The sequence below is a fragment of the Podarcis erhardii genome (assembly GCF_964252035.2).
Source record: "Podarcis erhardii genome assembly, chromosome: 4".
In the NCBI taxonomy this organism is placed as follows: domain Eukaryota; kingdom Metazoa; phylum Chordata; class Lepidosauria; order Squamata; family Lacertidae; genus Podarcis; species Podarcis erhardii.
The window spans coordinates 67,664,120-67,684,757 of record NC_138508.1 but is presented as its reverse complement, the minus strand read 5'-3'; the positions used below and the strand labels follow the sequence as shown (position 1 = coordinate 67,684,757).

Here is a 20,638-nt window from a genome sequence, read left to right as displayed (position 1 = left end):
CACGATTTCTGTTCTCAGCCTGAGGTAAAGTTTTTAAACTGAGGTACTACTTCTGGGTTAGGGGAATCTGTAATCTGAAGTGTTTGTAACCCGAGGTAACACTGTATTCATACATGCTTTCTTCAGCAGTTTCGTTGCATAAAATGGGTCTAGTAGGAATAGCAGTGGATGCAACCTTTCATGATACATGTAACTGCTACTTTTCTTTTACCAAAATGCCAAGGGACAGGATAGGCACCCAGAAGCAAGTAGCCTTAGAACCAACAGACATTGATCGCTGCAGTGTTAAGGGAATCCAGACAGTGCTTTAAGTGTTTCACTTCACCAGAGTATCAAGCCATTCCAGTCCAGGTTTTACAAAATGTTCAGAAGCACTAAGGATTAAGAGCGGAAAATATTTATTGCAACATAATACCTAAAATGTGATAACTAGAGCATTCTTAATGATTGAACTCTCTATTCATACATGCAAAGTACTAATTGTGAGCAAAATAAGAGCAAATGCTTCTGCAGAGGGGCAGGGGGAGTAGATAGCCACAAATTCAGTGTAGCAAGGAGATGTATATTAAAACCCAATGCCTAATCAGTGTATGGTTTTGGTTAACTGCTTTTATGGTGCCCAAGTAATGCTTGGAAGCTTTCAACTAACATGTCAAATAACTAAGCCTTCTATACATCCAGTTCTAAATCTTTCTGTTTGGAGTTAGGAAAGTGTCAGATATGGAACCTAGATTCTTCAAGTTTGCTTTATAGGCGAAGGTTTTTCATTTTTTGTTTTACACTGGGTATTTTGTGTACATGTCTAAGGGCCCATCCACACTTCTGCTTGCCCTGTGCCTAGAAAGCATGGGTCCAAGTGGTTTTCCTTTTGCCCCACTCTTTCCCAGGGAAAACCTGCTCTTTAGTGCTAAGTCGGAGCAAACGCCGATCTGGAGAAAACCCAAATTGCCATTTGCTCTGATTGAATGCTAAAGAGTGGTTTTCCCTGGGGGAAAGCAGCAGTACAACGGGAAGAGTGGGAAGCCTTAAAGCTTGGCAAGCACTGGGCCATAGTGGGTGGGTGTGTCATGCTAGCATAGCAAATGTGAATGAAGTTGCAAGCTGCCCTTCTGTTGGAAGAGTCTCCTACTCATTTTACGATGAGCACGGCCAACTCCAGTTTGATCTTGTGAATTTCAGCTGGCCTGGATTCAACCCACATCTCAATATGCAAAGAAGGGTCATGAGAACTGGCTCTTGTTTAAAATCCAATTCCAGACAGAGTCTGTAATCTATGAAGCGCTTACTTGTAAGTAGCCTCATGAAAAATCCCTTTGAAGTCTTGGGACTACTCCACGATTTCTCCAGAATGAGCGGTTTGTGCATTTCATTTGAAACCAGATTTATTGCCTCCCAGCTGGGCCTTTTCTGAGACAGGAAAATTGCAATATCCACTGTACTTAATTGCTTCCCAATCCTTTTACAATTGCTTAGTTTTCATTTGGGGTAATAGTACCCTTACAGCACTAGAGGAGGGACTTTATCCCCCACTGCCCCCACATCTGAAGCTTATACCTAAATACTTCCTTTCTAATGAGCAAAATGGTATCTTTGTGGCTTGCTCTTGCAGAACAGTCATGCATCTTGTCGCTAAAGGCTTCTGTATAGCTAATAAATAGAAAATATGCCTGCCAGCCGAAAAGAACCCACCCTTTTCCAAACTAATCTGGTGGTGCCTGCTTTTCAAAAGGGCCCAAAAAGTGTGATGGGTTCCCACTAAAAAGTAGTCCATTTGTAGTTTGGCCATGGCAAGTTACTGTTTTCCTTGATGTTGCACATCCCTCCATTTTGCACAAAGGAAAGAAAGCTACAACCTCTGTCTTGCTTTTGAACAACCAGCAAAACAATAAGCAAACATAAGCAGTGGCGTGTGGACAGTGGACTAGGGGAACTAGGCTAGTCACCTAAATGTTCCCGGTAAATTAGAGCATTAAAGCCTGGCGTCTCATTTCCAAAGCCCAGGAAGCTTCTGTCCAGCTTAGGGAGGGAGTCCTGATGCTCTGATGTGGGGTCCAAGAGCCCTTCTGCCACTTCCCCAAAGGCTTTCAAACTCTTGAAAATGATGAAATAAAATCAGTACAGTGGTACCTCTGGTTGTGAATGGGATCTGTTCTGGAGGCCCATTTGCAACATGAACAGAATGCAACCCGCATCTGCGTGTGCGCGGGTCTCGCCGCTTCTGCGCATGCTCGTGACATCATTTTGCACATCTGCGCAAGCGGTGAAACCCGGAAGTAACCCTTTCCGGTACTTCCAGGTCGCCGTGGGACGCAACCTGAAAATGTTCAACCTGAAGCAAACGTAACATGAGGTATTGAGCACCAATTGTTAAACACTATGTACCCTAATAAAATAAAGCAATTTCTTGTTGACATCCATCTGCCTCAAGAGACAATGGAGTGTGCCTCCAGGGGTTATATCAAACAGCTGAAAATCAGAAATGTCACATATCCTTCATTCCAAAACCTTTACACTTACTGGCTGGAACACTGGAAAGTGTAGGCAGGGCTTTCTTTTTTACTATGCAACTAGATGGAATACTGAGCATTTGTTGTCTTATATCTCCCATAAACAAAAGCAGGAGAGCCTTACTTTTTATGTTTTTTAAATGACATATGAATTTTCAGAGTGCTTGCTTTTGTTTTTGTATATGTAAGAAAGTTATGTTATCACATTTATATTAAATAAAAGGGCTGGGGAGTCTGAAAATACATGAAAGGGACATATTATATACCTTTGCAAGCCAGTCCTGTGTTGGCCACCTTTGGCTTCATCAAAACATAGAACCCCCTTTCTCCTACGGTTTTTTGTTGCTAAAGAATAAAATTAGAATTATACACAGGAGATACTGTTCATTTGATCTAACTCTTCCTTATTTATTATGAAGTGCTGATTCCAAATGGAATTGTGCGCGCACACACACACACACACACACACACCAACCCCAGTGAAATTAAAAACAGCTGTGCTATAAACCACAATGAAGAGAGAACTCTTTGGAAACCTTATCCTTAAAAACATTTAGAGATCATTGGGGTCTGACATAAATAATAGGTTTTATAGTAACTCTCAGAAGTGCAAGCCCAGTAAAATCAGGACATTAGGTGATAAGAAGTCCAAGATACCCATAATCCACACACAGTTGTGTGGAAAGGAAAAATGCATCCTGAGTACTGACCACCTCAGTTGCAAGTAAAACACCCAATGAGGTTCAGTGGATAAAATATTGTATTGGAACTTAGAGTCTGGGGTTTAAATCCCACCACCCTCCACTCACTGGGTGGTCTTGGAGTAAGGACTATTTCATAAGATACATTTTTAACATGTGCCCACATTGCTTGTGGCATGCTGAATATTACTTTCAAGAATGGTTAGGTTTGTAGTGTAGGTCTGAACCTTGTTGGAAAAGCTGAGTGGTTCCAAATCTGTCCTCTATTTGGAGTAATGCACCCTCCTCCTTTTTTAGTGTACTTATGTGCAAATCTGGTTTATCGGAAAACTTGTATTTCCAAAAGTTAAGAAGTGCATATACAAGTAAACAAATACTTACATGCAGTCCTATAAGGGATCTCAAGTTTCATCACTTGGCAGAGATGAACACTTTGAAGAATTGCTTGTTGACTGCTCTTTTGTAGCTATCTGCTATATCAGAAAACTTGTGTTTATTTTTTTCTTTAAATGAAAATTAAAAGGTACAGGTGGGTAAACAAATACTTGCCTGCATGCCCAGAAGGAACCTTGGGTTTCTGGGACTTATGGTGGGTGGGCAAGTAACAATTTAGGGTAAGGGACAACACACAGCAGGAATTCATCCTGTCAAACCCCACCTACTAATGAGGACGGAGGGAAATGAGATGGATTTTGAGAAATAAAACTGAAAGCATTCATGTGTGGGAAAAGGTGCATAGATTTTCACATGGAAAAATTGACCCACATTTGCATTAATGCCTTAGTGTGGACACACCCTGAGTCACCTATATGCTTGTGCCAAAGGCATGGAAGTTCTCAAGCCCATTCATGGTAGACCGATTCATGATGGGATATTTCACTGTGCTTACCCAAAGGAATATATCGGTGGACATTTTTTCCTAAGTCTGGTACTGTTTTATTACACTTATGAACCATAACTCCTCAAATCTGTAGAGTATTTGAATCTCTGTAAATTACATCTTCTTGTTTTGGTCAGGCAAGATCCTATGGATATCAGGGTGGTTGTGTTCTTGATAGAAAGAAAGCCACCACTTCCTGAGGTCTGCTAGCTTCTGCCAACTGGGGAGGGAACAGGTTGTTCCTCCTCTCCCTGCCAAATACAGTTGTTTCCTAATTTTCATCCCATTGACTGGAAGGGTTGGGATTTTAGTAACTGTGCCAGCTAAAGACTGATCTGACCCGGGCATTCCCCTTTCCAGTCCCTACCACCAACAGGGCAACAGTGGCAGAGGAGGAATGATGGCAGACCTTTTCACTTCTGCAACAGGAGACTTCGGGCTTCTTTCTCTATCCACAAAGAAAAAGAGAGCTCCATTACATCCTACAATCTCTCAGTCACCCTTCCAGGGAATTTAGGATTGCCTCCTAAATAAATAAATAAAACTTCCAGAACAGCTTATAAAGAAGTTAAACGAACCCAAAACACACACAACTTAATGCAATCAAAACACCAGAGCCCTGAATCGATACGAAAACAAGCAGATGGCTTCGTCATCTCATGCTACTATTTTATTAAAAAAACAAAAAAAGAATTGTTTTTATTGCAACTATAACAGATAGAAAAAAGGAATATCAGCTCACATAAACAATAAAAACCCATCTGTCTTAATTTAAACCTATGTACATTATTAGTACAAGCAGTCCCTGTGTCCAAACAGAAAGCCAAATGAGACTGACAATGATAAATTACATGTTCAAATATAGAAAGTGCATCAAGATCTTAAGTCTCGCTGCAGCCACAAGGACTTGCAAGATCCACTTTTGCTGTCCACTGAATAGCATCGCAGGAATATAATTTAAAAGTGTGTGAACATCCGAAGGATTTTCCAAAACAAACTTAACATGAACATTTTCTGACTAAAAGGAAGACACTACAGAACCCATCATATGCCTCCAAGAGGCCCTGTCAGCAGTACATCACAAGCATTACACAAGCATTCCATCACAACTAGCCAATTCCATCTCATAAAGGCACTGTGGGGTCCCGTACACCCAAAACATCACTTCTGAACCAACCTTAATGTTCATTCTTCAGAAACATTACATATAGATATAGAAACACTACTCAAAGTGTTCCATGTTGAGCAGAAGTCTAGGCAACCAATTTTTTTTGTCCATTCTTGATGCATCTATCCTCCTCTCCCAGGTGTTGAAAAATCTACAGGTTCATGTTGCAGAAAGAGTAGAGAGAATCCAATACTTTTTAATTATCTATAAAAATATTTTTATACCGCCATTTCATAAAATATATACTATGCCTTGGAATTTATTCATATCTTTCCTTAACTCTGGGAGAAAGTCGCTTTCAAGGACTGGCAATGAGAAAGTAGTTCTCTTATGACCCCTAATATGAACAATAGCTATACATTCTTTCTGGTCAAACTCTTAAGCTTATGCAGCTTACTTCTGTGTCATGTACCAATCACCATTTCAGGATTAGCTGGATTTAAAATAAAGCTCCTTTATTGCTATCTAAGTTTAAATTTCACTTTGGCAAGCAACCAAAATTACCGCAATCCCAAACCCATCTTTTGTTTGACCTTATAAAGAAGAGGCCTTCTATGTAAGTGGCAGGGGTCTTTTAGGTTTCTCTTGAGAACGCGGCTCGGTGGCAAGTCCCACAGCTGATGTGTTTGTGTGCAAAATAATGAAACTGCGCCACCCAAATTATAAACCTTTATTGTATGACTGTGGACACAGTCTAGCTAAAAGTAAACGCTTATAAACCAACAGACTCTGCTAACCCAGAAATAGTGCTTCAGGTTAAGAACTTTGTTTCAGGATGAGAACAGAAATTGTGCTCCGGCGGCGTGGCGGCAGCAGCAGGAGGCCCCATTAGCTAAAGTGGTGCTTCAGGTTTAGAACAGTTTCAGGTTAAGAATGGACCTCTGGGACAAATTAAGTACTTAATCCGAGGTACCACTGTATTAGCTGCCTTGGTAGAAAAGTAGAGATCTATCTATCCATATTCCATTTTCAAGTAGAGAAGCAACTTCACAACTCTGGTAGACTGTGCTTTCTGCCATGATGGCACAAAAGTGGTGTCCAAACTGTGTTCTGAGGAAATGTGGGATTCCTTTGGCGACCCATCTAGGGTTCATCAAAGTATTTCCTTGAAATGCATAGCAGTATGACTGCATTTGGTGCAATGTAGCCTAACCAGCCCCTCCTATCTGAACTGATTTTATAACCCAGAAATATTCCCCAGAACCTTCCACATCACACAGAGGTTATTGTGGAGTCATTGCTGAAAGCAAACAGTTTTAAAAGCAATTCTTCAGTGTAGCTGGATGCCTTTTGCTGAAAGAGGAGGCAGATCTGATGTGCTGAGAGATGCGCTGAGCATAGTCTCCATGTCTTTTACTCCTGTATCAGTTTAACTAGATTTTCTAGTCTCTCTTAAATGAATATAAATTTTGTCCTCCAGATCTGACTGGGGTATGAAAAGCAACAGCGATTTATATCAGGCAAGCATCAGATTGCTGAATCTATTTATCAAGATATTGGAGTGCTTATTTAAATTTTTGGTATATATTTGTAGGTTGCCAGATGCTGATCTTAGACAGATTGTATAACACCTCCTGGGAGTTTTGCAGATTAATTGTTGTATCATGATGAGCATTAATAGTTCATTTTATATATCTGACTGTTGAAGTACATCATGTAATATACGGTAATGTTCCTGAGGATAGGGATATTTATTTTTTGAGTATACACACTGTGCACAACCTTAAATTTGGAATGGGAACCTCAGTGGCTTTTGAGAATATTAGTCTTATGTGATAATATATAATGCTCAGAAAGCAAATATGATGGGACTTGTCAGTCTTTTTTCCCTTTTGCATCTCCAAATCTTCTCCAGAGTGTCTGGAATCTGTTTTTGAAGCCTGATGACCTCTGCCCTCCATTTCTAGTTACATCTTGATCACTCTCTTTTCCATGCTGACATGGTTCTTTGCTTCTCGAAGGGGGTGAGGAGTCCTACCAGAGCTTAATTTGGTGAAGGGTCCTGCCAGGGTTGTTTTTAGTTCCAAAAGTCCTGTTTGTGGGATTCAGGTCGAGAGTTCAACTTTTTCTCTTTGCAGTTGTCTGGTCCATGTTTGAGGAACTATGTCATCCATCTGTTTCCTTCCTGTAATGGTTCTAGGGGTTGTTCGTGCGTAAGCAGGTGCCTATCTCCCCTGCTGGGTCCAAACACCTGGCTGGGTTGCCAAAGTGAACCTTTTCTGTCCGGACAGCCACTCACCCGTGGCTGACTCAATCGCTGGCAGAATCCGTCAGTGGGCGTTTCTTAAACTTTTTCCAGGAAAGAAGCTCTTTGACGCCTAGTCTCCTCCTACTCTCTCTGCGCGAAAGCCTTCTGCGCAAGGAGGGCGTAGGCAACGGAGGACCCCTACTCTCCCCGCTGGTCCCAGGCAAGGAGTCATGGGACCGCCTCACCGCTTCCCCCATCTGCCCCCCTTCTCCACTGGTGCTACGCTGATTTTCTTCCCCAGAAGATGGGCTGCTTCTCCCTATCTCTGGACGCTCTCTGGAATCCCTCTGCCTTTTGCTCTCTCCCTCCGGCACTGACACTTCCCCTCCCCTACTTGCCTTGCTTCTGACAGCTCTCATGTCAATGGTCACACACGCAACTCCAAACCTGTCTTCAGCCATTTTAAGAAGCAGAAACCAAGAGCTCTTTCTCTCTCACTGTCTCTTTTCTCTCACACACCCTCTCCTCTGTATCTTTATCCATCCATATATTTTCTTGCATCACCACTTTCCTGATTTATTCCTGTTTGTAAAATATGTGTGAACTGTACCATACAGTTGTTGTTGTTTTTTGTTATTTGTTCAAGGGAATGTTTAATCTGTGGCTGGAAACATCTGCAGGTGCACCTTTGACTTTTATACCTGCCCTCCTGTTGTTTCCATCTTGCTGTTTTTACGAAGAGCAAGCATTAGCAGCACGAAGACTCCTTTCTCTGACTCGTCCTGCAGTCTTTGGCAGCTTTCATAAAAAGTCCTAATTGCTCCTTAATGTATTGGCACCCACCTTTATGAAATTTATTTTCTGTGCTATGAGAGAAGGTTGAACACTTTGTTAAAGAAAAATTAGAAGCTGTTACGCCATAATAGCCCTCTCTCCGGAGAGTTAACCGAGTTAACCTCTTCAAAATATTGCCATCTTCAAAATATATTAATTATGCAATGTAAGATATTAAAGATAAGTGGTTTCAGTAGCAATAGCCATGTAGCAGATGATTTCATCTCACCCCAAAAACCTTGCATGTGACCAAAGCTGTATAAATTAAGTTTTGATGTGCTTCACATGTGGCATTTGAATGGGTTCATAGAATCATAGAATCATAGAGTTGGAAGAGACCACAAGGGCCATCAAGTCCAACCCCCTGCCAATGTGGAATGACAATGCAGTTTGTTTTAATGTTGTTATTTATAATCTCCAGGATTTGAGTGCTATATATGTGCCATATCACACACTTATTATAGGGACGCGGGTGGCGCTGTGGGTTAAACCACAGAGCCTAGGACTTGCTGATCAGAAGGTCAGCGGTTTGAATCCCCGCGACGGGGTGAGCTCCCGTTGCTCGGTCCCTGCTCCTGCCAACCTAGCAGTTTGAAAGCACATCAAAGTGCAAGTAGATAAATAGGTACCGCTCTGGCAGGAAGGTAAACGACGTTTCCGTGCGTTGCTCTGGTTTGCCAGAAGCGGCTTTGTCATGCTGGCCACATGACCCGGAAGCTGTACGCCAGCTCCCTCAGCCAATAAAGCGAGATGAGCGCCACAACCCCAGAGTCGGCCATGACTGGACCTAATGGTCAGGGGTCCCTTTACCTTTACCTTTACACACTTATTAGCTAGGCTGAATTTTTTTCAACAAACAAACATCAAGTGTTTTGGTAACCAGATTCACATGGTATGCACAAAAGAGGGTAAGGAGATGGTTTTTCATCCTCTCTCGTACTGTGAGAACCTGGGGTCACAGAGGGAGATTCTGGACTGACAAAAGGAGGAACTTCTTCATGCAGTTCATAGTTAAATGATGGGATTCTCTACCACAAGGTAATAGTGATGGCCACCATCCTAGATGGCTTAGGGAAGGCGTTCCCAAACTGTGGTTCTGCAAGCTTCATCAGGTGGTCCATAGCATTTCGGCATTAAACCTTCTTTTTGTGGTTTTTAAAATTGTATTTTATTGTTTCTTTTATTTCTTATGTTGTACTCTGACTTGAATTCATTTCAACCACCCATCTCTGTTTGCATATCAGGTTGGGAATCCCATGTTTGCTGTTCCACCTCCTGCAGGAATTAGGGTGTTGTACGAATCGGGCATTATTGGCTGGTGTAGCAGCTCATAAGATCAGGCTGCAAATCTGTTTAAATGTGTGGAATTATTCTAGGTTTATACTAGTAGAACTGTATAATGCTGAGAAGCTGATCTAAAGTGTATCGTAAAGCATCCCTGATAGTGAAGCAGCTTTTGCTAGATGGTTTTGCAGGCTGTTAATTCCTCTCAGAATTTGTCTCTTCCATTAGGCTTCAGAGGACTATGCTATGGTGAGATAAGGCTAAATTGTATCTAAACCTAATGGATTGGCTTCTCTTTGGTTTCAGAGTCAATTTTCAATTTTCAAAACTGAAAATATAGAATTCAAAGGGCCTTTTCAAAGATTTCTGTCCTCAGTGTGCTGTATCTGTTCCCATTTAACTGCAGTTATTCATACAAGTGTTGAGGGTGTCCAGTTATTCAAAAAGTGAGTCCTGTAATATTCACTAAGCTCTACGTTCATTTAAATGTCTGTCCGTAGACTTGTAGCATAATATGTATAAATTCATATGACTTTCTATGTATGGTTTTCATGCTTGTTCCTACTGGGAAGTGCTTTCATGAGCAGGAAAGGCATAAAATTTTAAGTGGCTCATAGTCCATAACTTTTCACTATTACTACCAATGAATCTAGGCAAATATTAACCATAAAGTATTCAAGCTACTGAATATGTTTAATTACAGGCAGACTTGCTAAGTGCACAATGTCAAGTTCTCTCCTGTTTTTACTTAAAGCTTTAATGTATTCCATATTGCTCTTGCAGCTTTTAGTATATTTACCACTCAAAACGAAATTTATTTTCAATTTTGCTATGCTACCTGTAAAATTGGAAAATTAATATAAAAAATTATGTTTTGACAAATATAAATTACTTAAAGGGAATTAGAGACACTCAGGCATTTGGGAGAATGAGGGACCTCTATAAAAAAATATACTGATCATGACTCACTGGTCCCAACTTATCTACATACTGAAATACTTATTAGTGACACATATAGAAAATCTCAATTTTGATATACTGTGCTATCATACAGAATACAAACAGGACAATTTGACCATGTTGCATGCTCTCCCCGCCCCTGCCCCCCCCCGCCTCCCCGCTACTAATCTGTCTAGAAAAAGGAACTCTTGTTGATATTTGCATTTTTAAAATATAGACTGTAATGAACTATTAAAAGTTTACTACTGGTATTTTGAATGTAATTTATATTAAAAATTTAGGGATGGCTCCTATGTACAGTGGTACCTTGGTTTACGAACCTAATCTGTTCCTTAAGTCTGTTCTTAAACCAAAGCGTTCTTAAACTAAGACGTGCTTTCCCATAGAAGCGGGGGACTCAATTTACAAATGGAACACACTCAACAGGAAGTGGGACATGTTCTGCTTTCAAGGCAAAGTTCACAAACCGAAACACCTACTTCCGGTTTTGCAGCATTCTTAAGTTCCAAGTTGTTCATAAACTAAGGTGTTCTTAAACCAAGGTACCACCGTATCCTTGAAATTCCCGGGGATGCACTCCATATGGAGAACCAAACCTGTGAATGAACCATCTGTGGATACAGCTACATCTTTTCCACCAGCAGCAATTTCCATGATCAGACTGTCTAACATTTTCTCCAAGGGAACATGTGTCCCTGAAAATAAATGGAGGGTCAGACACAGCAGAAGAGGCTCATTTTTTGAGGGTTAAAGTGTATTTTGGTGGTGGGAAGCTTTGCCCCATGTTAGATTTCTGAAATAGAAATAAAAGTATATTTCACATCAACGCTTCATCCTCAGGCTATTTTCTCTGAAGTAAAGTCCTTTTGATTTGATGGAGTTAACTTTCCAGCAAGCATACGTAGGCTTGCAGCCTTATTTTAATTTCCAGTTGATAATGCACCCAGGTGTTCAATGTCACATCAGTTTTAGTTTCCTCTGAATATGTACCACTTCAGGTGAGGGATACCATTTTTGGATGTCCCCCATGTGGAAAACAAATACATCCTACCTGCAATTAAAAACAACAGTAACCCTATAAAGGGGTTCTAAGTCAATTTGCTCTTTATGCCAGTTTTATACTGGCAGGTATTATACTGGCAGGTATCTACCACTTCATTTTTTTTGCCTTCATTTGGGTCAGTTTTAAAGCTGGCAATTTCTGCAAAGGAATAGTCCTCCGTCCTAAAATCATTTCCAGGAAAAAAATGTGGCAACAGTGTAGGGGATCTTAAAATGGTTAGCTTGCTATGACAAGGAAACAATTTTAGCTAGCACTAAACTTGCATGTGCTGAAGGAGAGCATATTGCATGTGTCAGCCTGAAATATAAACACTGGTGCGATGCCATTAAAATCTTTTTTTAAAATTTTTATTCTCAACAATTCCTGAACTGTGCTGCATAAGCTGCTGTTCTGGCAATCATTCAAAAATCACCTGTAGATATTCAGTCACGAATAATGAAAACACACTGAACAGCATTAATCCTGTATTAATAAACGGCTACTGTTTATATTTATTTGAAGGTGAAAAGTTGTATGCATTAGAGTGAAATGCAGCTGAAAGAAATATTGCAGTCCGTATAATATAAGCAGTAGCAAAAGGTCTCTCCATGTCCCACCAGTCATATGCCCTCCCTTCCATTTATTCCCCTTTCCTCTGATTCTCCAAAGCACCTCAAAGCCAGGAGGACAGAGTCCTGCACTAGGCATGCGCTCTTCACATGTCATCTCTATCCCCACCACAATCCCACATTCATGGTGAGAAAAAGCATTTGTTGAAAAAGCCATTTGGTGCTATTTTACAAAACACCATTGCATTTCTCATTGTATGCACCTGTAGCCAGTGTGATGTAATGATTAGAGGGTTGTCCATTGAGTGTGAGGGCCTAGACTCAAATCCCCACTGAGCCTTATGAGAATAAAATAGGGCAGGGTTGTTGTTGTTGTTTAGTCATTTAGTCATGTCTGACTCTTCATGACCCCAAGGACCAGAGCATGCCAGGCACTCCTGTCTTCCACTGCCTCCCGCAGTTTGGTCAAACTCATGCTGGTAGCTTTGAGAACACTATCCAACCATCTCGTCCTCTGTCGTCCCCTTCTCCTTGTGCCCTCCATCTTTCCCAACAGCAGGGTCTTTTCCAGGGGGTCTTCTCTTTTTATGAGGTGGCCAAAGTATTGGAGCCTCAGCTTCACGATCTGTCCTTCCAGTGAGCACTCAGGGCTGATTTCCTTCAGAATGGCTAGGTTTGATCTTCTTGCAGTCCATGGGACTCTCAAGAGTCTCCTCCAGCACCATAATTCAAAAGCATCCATTCTTCGGCGATCAGCCTTCTTTATGGTCCAGCTCTCACTTCCATACATCACTACTGGGAAAACCATGGCTTTAAGACTGCCATCCTGAGCTCCTTTGAGTTATGAATTATTCAAGCAGCTCTTCTCTCCTATATGTTTCCTTACTGTTCTTCAGTGTTCCATCAGATTCCATTTCATGCATGCATGTATGTATGGACTAAATTTTTTTTTAAAGCACACTCAAACATTTGAGAAATTTCTATAAGAGCCACCATTTGCAGTGAATACTGAATGTAGACTCGAACATATGTAGAAGCCAGCCATGGCTTCCTTTGCAGAACCTCAATTTTATTTCTTTATCCTGTCCCTCCCTTTTCAGCATTGCAAACCTTTGGAAGCATCTCGTTCCACTTATCTGACTTCCAGCAGCTGGTTTCCAAGGAAACAGCAGGATACAATTTTGGGCATCTCAAATTTTAAAAGGAAGTCTTGGTGGGAAACTGTCATTGTGAGACAATTGGGATTTAAGACGCAGGCAATATAGGCAATATTTGAGTTCATCTGAACAGAACAGGATGGGACATGGCTGGTGCTGACTTGTTCAGTAGTCTTGTAATTGGAATAAGTAGCCTACAGGTGAAAGAATGGCAGTTTATCAGGCTTAGGGGGGAAATAACTTCAGGGGGTGGGGAGAGATGATAGCTTGCTGAAAGAAAGAGATATCCTCAGGCCTAGTGTGAAAACAGAGGGGAAATGAAAATTATTCTCTCTCGTAGCTATTATTTAAACATAGATGAGGCAGTATATTTATAATACCATACTTCACTTTATTGCCAAAACCTAAAACAAAGCTCATCATGTTTAGCATAGTTATATAGATAGTATCACTTGAATGTAACAAAAACTGAATTTCTTATTGTTTGTATATAAATAGTCCTCCTTAGCTTTGCCATGGCCAAGGCAGACGGATGAGCTCTGAAGCATAGCTCACAAGGCACCAGATAACATGTCTTGCCTAAAATCTGGTCACGGCATGGTTTCTTCAAAGACAAAGTCCAACCAGAAAAAAGTGCTGTCTGGGATGTTTGGGTTGGATACTAGGAGCTGCAAATGGCATATTAGACAATTTAGTTATATATATCAATCTCTATCTGCATCCATTACACTGAGCACAGGGAAGCATGGGCAGATTGATTTGGGTGACAGTGTGTGGAAAGAAGTCCTTCAGCCCATTTCAGGCTGAAAAATTAGTACAGCTGTGCAGCCTGATATAATGCCCATTTATTCATTATATCTCATCTCTCCCCCCAGAACTGGCTCACAAATACAAATAAAATACACACAACTAAAAAGAAAAAAAATGTATGACTAAAAAGTTATTAATCTAATGATGGAATTAAAACAATGCAAAAGGGTATCTATTAAAGTGCAGCTAGAAAAGCAAAAACACACACACACAAACACAAACACACAGTATAGCACACTATTAAGGGACCTTTCCTTAAAAGCAGTCAGTTCTTAAAAGCCTGCCAAAATAAAATGGCCTTCACCTCTGGTGCAACAAACCTATAACCCTGAGATTAACGCTGAGAGCCAGCGTGGTGTAGTGGTTAAGAGCGGTGGACTCGTAATCTGGTGAACTGGATTCGCTTCCCCGCTCCTCCACATGCAGTGCTGGGTGACCTTGGGCTAGTCACACTTCTCTGAAGTCTCTCAGCCCCACTCACCTCACAGAGTGTTTGTTGTGGGGGAGGAAGGGAAAGGAGATTGTTAGCCACTTTGAGACTCCTTAAGGCGGGATATCAAGTTCAAACTCTTAAGAAGAGAGAGAGCTGGGCTACATTAGCATACTTGTGGTATTGAACCACAAAAAAACTCCAACCTTTCTCAGTGGTAAATGTTGACTAGCATGGGGACAGAACAGAACCCTGAGGGACTCCACAGCGTAGAGGCCAAGCTAGGAGTGCCCCAGCACCACCACCTTGGTTTTTCCTCTCCAGGAAGCAACAGAGCCAATATTAACTTCCTGTATGGACCAGGCTGAAGACTGTGGCCAGGTGACCAGTGTGCCTGCTCAGGCTGCTGTTGATGGGCAACTTCAAGGCTCCTCTTGCTTTCCCTTCTTTAAGCTTTAAGCTAAGGTTACCAGACGTCCCCGTTTCCCGGGGACAGTCCCCAGATTTACAAATCAGTCCCCTGACAAAATCCTATCATTCAGACTCATTTCAATGAAGTGTCCCTGGATTCATTGGAGAAAAAATGTGGTAACCTTACTTTAAGCTGGGTTTGGATCAGATAGCTTTTCAAACAGAGAACTCCTTTAAATAGGACACATAGCCACACCAACAAAAAATGTAAAGGATGTCTACCTACCAGGAACTGTTTGTTTAAGCATAAAGAATTCCCCTTTGGAATTCTTTGGAAAGAGCTGTGGTGCTCCGTGAAACCCAATATGGTGGCCACATAAGAAGAAGACAGGAAACCAGGCACAGGCCTCTCTTGACACATATTTGACAACTGTGTACAAGACATAAAAACACACTTGGGTGAGAAAAAAGGAAGGAGATACCCTTTTTGGTCATCCCTAAGTCCTCCTTAATATTGTCTGTCTGAGTATTTGCCCAACAAGGATGTTCTAGCCACTTGGAATTGAGTGAACGGTATACTCTAGCCTTCCTGCTGTTTTGACTGGTGAGCCAAGTCTCTTTCAAGCGCCATGTGACCACAACCACAAGCTTGCTGTCGACGCCTCCAGACAACAGAAAACAGGCTCCAGCCTGCACAGCTTCTTCATTACTGCAGCCCTAAGCCATAATTACATAACATGAGAGGGCTCTTCTCTTGCCAGCAGACAGAGTTACCGCGCGCAAGATCTCAAATCATTATGCTGAATTGAATATTGCCTCAACAGTAAACAGGATAAGGTTGGTTTGCTTGGTCTGAAATACAAGCAAAGGATCTCATTAGGCAAAACAGAGTAAAACATGGCCACAGGGAAAAGGTAACAAGCCTAGTAGCATTCCATTGCTCAACATATTTCCACATCTATTTATTTTTATTTTACAGAAATCTCTATGTAATTCCAGTGTACATGCTCATCCACTTTCTTTATGAGCCAATGACTAATTTTTCCCCTATAAAGCATGTTTGCCTTTGGACTGGTAATCACATTATCATACTGTCTTTAAGAACATTTTAAGAACACAAGAATAATTAGTGGCTCTTTCCCCAAGAGTGAGTTGATTTTGCTGGTCATGGTGATACAAGTCAATAGGGGTTGTAGCTAATTGATATCTGGATTCAAATTCCATGCAATACTCTTAATTTATCTATTTGAAAATATTAGTTGATTTTCTTGCAAAAGCAACCCAAAGGTGACATGGAATAATAAATAAGCAGACACCTACGTTAAAACTAGCAGAAAACAAAACAAAGCAAAAATCTAAACAACCGTCGTATTTTTAAAAGGCAGAATTAAAACATCCCACCCACTTAGAGGCCACAGATAATCAAAAGCTAAAGGCCTGATGGAAAATAAAGACCGGTTGCCCCTAAAGGTGTGCAGTTATGGTGCAAGGCAAGTTTCCCTGGGGAGAGCATTCTGCAAGTGGGGAACCACCATTAAAGAGCCCTGTACTCATGTTGCCACCCTCCAAACCTCTTCTGGAGGGGGCACATATCCCTTCGATGGAGGAAAGAATGTGAAACCAGGCACCTGAATTTTTGGGGTTACACATGAAGCTCATCAGGCAGGCCTTTCCACTGCCCAAGAAATCAAACAAGGCATGCATGATCCACATTTTGTTCTATGCGATGCTCTTGCAAACCCTGGTCTAACACCAGCACCGATGCTTCTTACAGATAGGTAGATGCCAATTAGCCACCTCATTAGTCACAGTTGTATAAGTGCACAGTCACAAAAGTATTACAGTGGTACATCAGGTTAAGAACTTAATTCATTCTGGAGGTCTGTTCTTAACCTGAAACTGTGGTACCACTTTAGCTAATGGGGCCTCCCGCCGCTGCCGTGTGATTTCTGTTCTCATCCTGAAATTCTTAACCTGAGGTACTACTTCCGGGTTAGCGGCGTCTGTAACCTGACGCGTCTGTAACCTGGTGTACCACTGTGTTGTTCTATTTTAAGCTTTGGTGTTGATGGCGTTTATGGATGGGGTGGGAGAAGATAAGGCATGTGTTGTTTTAAATTCACTGCAACCGATGTGCTGTAGAAGACTGTATTTAGAAAAAACAACTGCAGCTACCTGACTTTGAGTTATGCAATAATACCTGGTGTGCCAATGGAGAGAGCTGCAGGCGGTGGACTGGTAATCTTGTCCCACTTCCTGCCTTTCTCATGGTTATGGGAATGCAAATAAAAGGAACAGCTAGATTGACAGAAAAGCAGGAAACCTGCAAGTACTAGCATATGCTAAATTACAGGAAATCAGTGTGAAAGTGCATTCCTGAGCACACACATTGTAAACCAGTGATCACCTGTGAAATAGCACTGGCTCAACACTTCCAATAAAGTCTGCTCTGTGGGGGTGGGGTGGGAGAACTACCCTGAAATTATTGTGCAAGTGAAGATTCTGCTGAGGACCACAATGTATAAAAAGAAGATGGGAAGATTTGCCTTGAGCACAGCATTCTTTCAATATATAGATTACTTACGCATTTTCTAGAATGTTACCTTCAGTCTGTTGAGAATGATACTGGGAAAGAATGGATGCGTCATCTCATAATTTGAGAGCCATGGCAGCTTTGAGAGCTGGCCGTGGCCTTGAGGGAGGTTCTGTTTCAAATTGCTGCTCCGTCTGAACTTGGATGGCCTTGTGGAAGTCATTGCCTCTCAGTTTCAATTCCACCTGCAAAATGGAAATAATAATGTCCTACTTTCAAAGGGTTATTATGAAGGTACCATTTATAAAGCCTTGCATACCTTGAAAGTGCTCTGGAAATTTGAAATCGTTCTTTAGTCTGCACTTCTATAGCTACTTGCAGTAAGCACCACTGGAAATATGAAATAGTTAAATAGTTGCAATTCTAAACCCACTTACCTGGGACTAAGTCCTATTGAACTCAAGAGGACTTACCTATAAGTTACTTTTGCATTTTGGTAAACATCATTTGGAAACTTCTAGCAAATACAATGCTCTAGTGAAATATCAAATTCTGACAGGTGTGTTTTGTTTTTCTTATATTGTGTATTTCTGGATATATTTTTACTGTATAATCCTTTGACTATGCAGTTACAGTGGTACCTTGGGTTAAGTACTTAATTCGTTCCAGAGGTCCGTTCTTAACCTGAAACTGTTCTTAACCTGAAGCACCACTTTAGCTATTGGGGCCTCCTGCTGCTGCCGTGCCGCTGGAGCATGATTTCTGTTCTTATCCTGAAGCAAAGTTCTTAACCTGAACACCGTTTCTGGGTTAGCGGAGTCTGTAACCTGAAGCGTATGTAACCCGAGGTACCACTGTAATTAAAAGAGGGGAAAACATCATTTGCAGGACTTGTCATGTTTCATTTGGGTGAGAATCCCTGTGACTTTACTTCTCCCTGGTAAATGCATAAAAGGGAAAAGTTTAGTTAGTGCAACCTCTCCTTATGATAGGAGAAAAGCTGCACTGTTAAAATTCTCCCTCCCGCATAATTCTTAAAATTTCCTCATGAAATCTGACAACACATTTTGTGTGTGTGGTAGAGAGCATTCAGCTGCTCACACAAAAATATGGAGCTTTTTAAAACTGAAGAAGTAACAGGCAAGTTTATACCAAAAATAATGTTGCTGAACTACAACTCCCATCATTCCTGACCATTGATCATGCTGGCTGGGGCTGATGGGAGTTGAAGTCCAACAGGGTGGGGGGAGGGGAGGACAGAGTCCCTATTCCTACTGTAGGCAGGTAGTAAGTAAGGTCCATTCAACTCTCCTTTAAGAGGCCAAACCAAAGTGATCATGGCAGTTTGCTTTTAAAAGTGCGCTTCCATTTTTAAACACCAAACTTAAGCAGTAACAGGAAACACGTGGCTAATAATGTTCTAACAATAATATATACACACACACACACACACACACACACACACACGGTATATAAAATCTCCTGTATTATTTCACAAGTTTAAAAGCAAAGTTGCTGTTCTTTCCATCAGGATCAGTTCTAATGTCAAAGTCAGGTAGGAAGAAGGTGACTAAAGAAAGGGGAGGCAGAATGAAAGAGAACAGTTCTGCTCTCCTGACCTGAGCACCCCTATTGCTTTTAAAACCCTTCCCCAAGGATAACTTGGAGACTGTGGGAGATGAGTGGAGGTTTAAACATCTTAGAGGCCAGAATCTTTTTCTGCGGCAGAATTGGGGGGAATGTGGGATATATACATTATCAAGCTGTATTATTTAAGCTGTAAAATAGGAACTGATTAAAAAACACCATTTGATCCTAAGTATCAATTGCTGATGATACTTAACATCTGCTGGTGTCTATTTATGGCCCGTTTGCTTGGAGTGCTTCTGCATCTCCTAAACCAGGCTTCCTCAACCTCAGCCCTCCAGATGTTTTTGGCCTACAACTCCCATGATCCCTAGCTAGCAGGACCAGTGGTCAGGGATGATGGGAATTGTAGTCTCAAAACATCTGGAGGGCCATGGTTGAGGAAGCCTGTCCTAAACTGTTGGATGGAAAGTTGGGATCCTTACAGAAAACTAAACCTACAGCAGCTGTTTATCAATGTTCAATGGATTTTGGTAAGGTAGATGCTCAGGACCATACGGAGGTCTGGGGCAGGGAAGTAGAAGGTCTTATATAGCCTAAACAATAACAGTGATTGACAGAGTGCTTCGTATAGGCAAAGGCAGGAAATGATAATCAAATCCCAGATGTTTGAAAGGATAAATGGAGACGTAGGCTCACTAATATTTTAGAGTTCTCTGAAAGTATAAACAAGTTTATAGACAGAGCTGATCCAGTTGACAATGTGTAGTACTTAGACTTTCAAAAAGTTTTGACAGAGTACCTTGCTAAAGATTCTTGATTAAGCTTAAAGTCATGGAATAAGAGGAAAGATCCAATACAGATCAGTAACTATTTAGAAACAGGAAGTCAAGAGTAGGACCCACTCCAGATTGGTGATTTTTTTTGGCAGATATATTCAGCAGCACGTTCTAAACACAGTAACAGTGCATTAATGGTAGATGCATATTGGATTCTCCAAACGTTGATTACTTGTTCTGCAATGCTTCACCAGTGCTACCACAGTAGGGCTATAGTGTAACAAAAGCAGGACTGAAAAAAACCAACAACCCAGTACACTTGTGCTCTGAAAAGTTACAAGATTTCAGCAGCTTACAGGATGTAATTTGCTTGGAAATGAAGCAGAAACAATTTGCAGGCACCAGGAGTATGGAAATCAAGAATTTTGTATGGACTTCCCAATAACATGATGAGCACCGATAATCACGAATGCACAATAACAAGGATATTAGGACCGGTCCTAGGATTAAATGGACAGTTCTCCCAATAGAAGTGGAATGTCGGAAGTAGAGTACCCAAGGGGACCAGTGCCTTTTACCTTGTTCATAATGATCTGGAGTTAGGAGTCAGCAGTGAGATAGTCAAGTTCTCTGATTTTACAACATTCTCCGGACTGGGTGAATGTCCAAATGCAATTCAATATAAGCCGGTGTAAAGTGGTGTATATTGGGGGAAAATAATAATAATCCTAATTTCATATATGTGCTCATGGAATCTGAGCTAGCAGTGACTGATCAGGAATAAGACCTTGGGGCCAT

The 20,638-nt window shown here is 41.3% G+C and overlaps 1 long non-coding RNA gene across 1 annotated transcript; it reads right to left on the bottom strand.

Moving 5' to 3' along the window:
• Positions 1 to 12,822: 12,822 nt before the first annotated feature.
• Positions 12,823 to 17,960, bottom strand: LOC309341446. Its single transcript, XR_014156344.1, has 3 exons — positions 17,545 to 17,960; positions 15,228 to 15,371; positions 12,823 to 13,585 (listed from the first exon to the last, which is right to left on the bottom strand). It is a non-coding gene; the product is annotated as an uncharacterized lncRNA (long non-coding RNA).
• Positions 17,961 to 20,638: the final 2,678 nt, after the last annotated feature.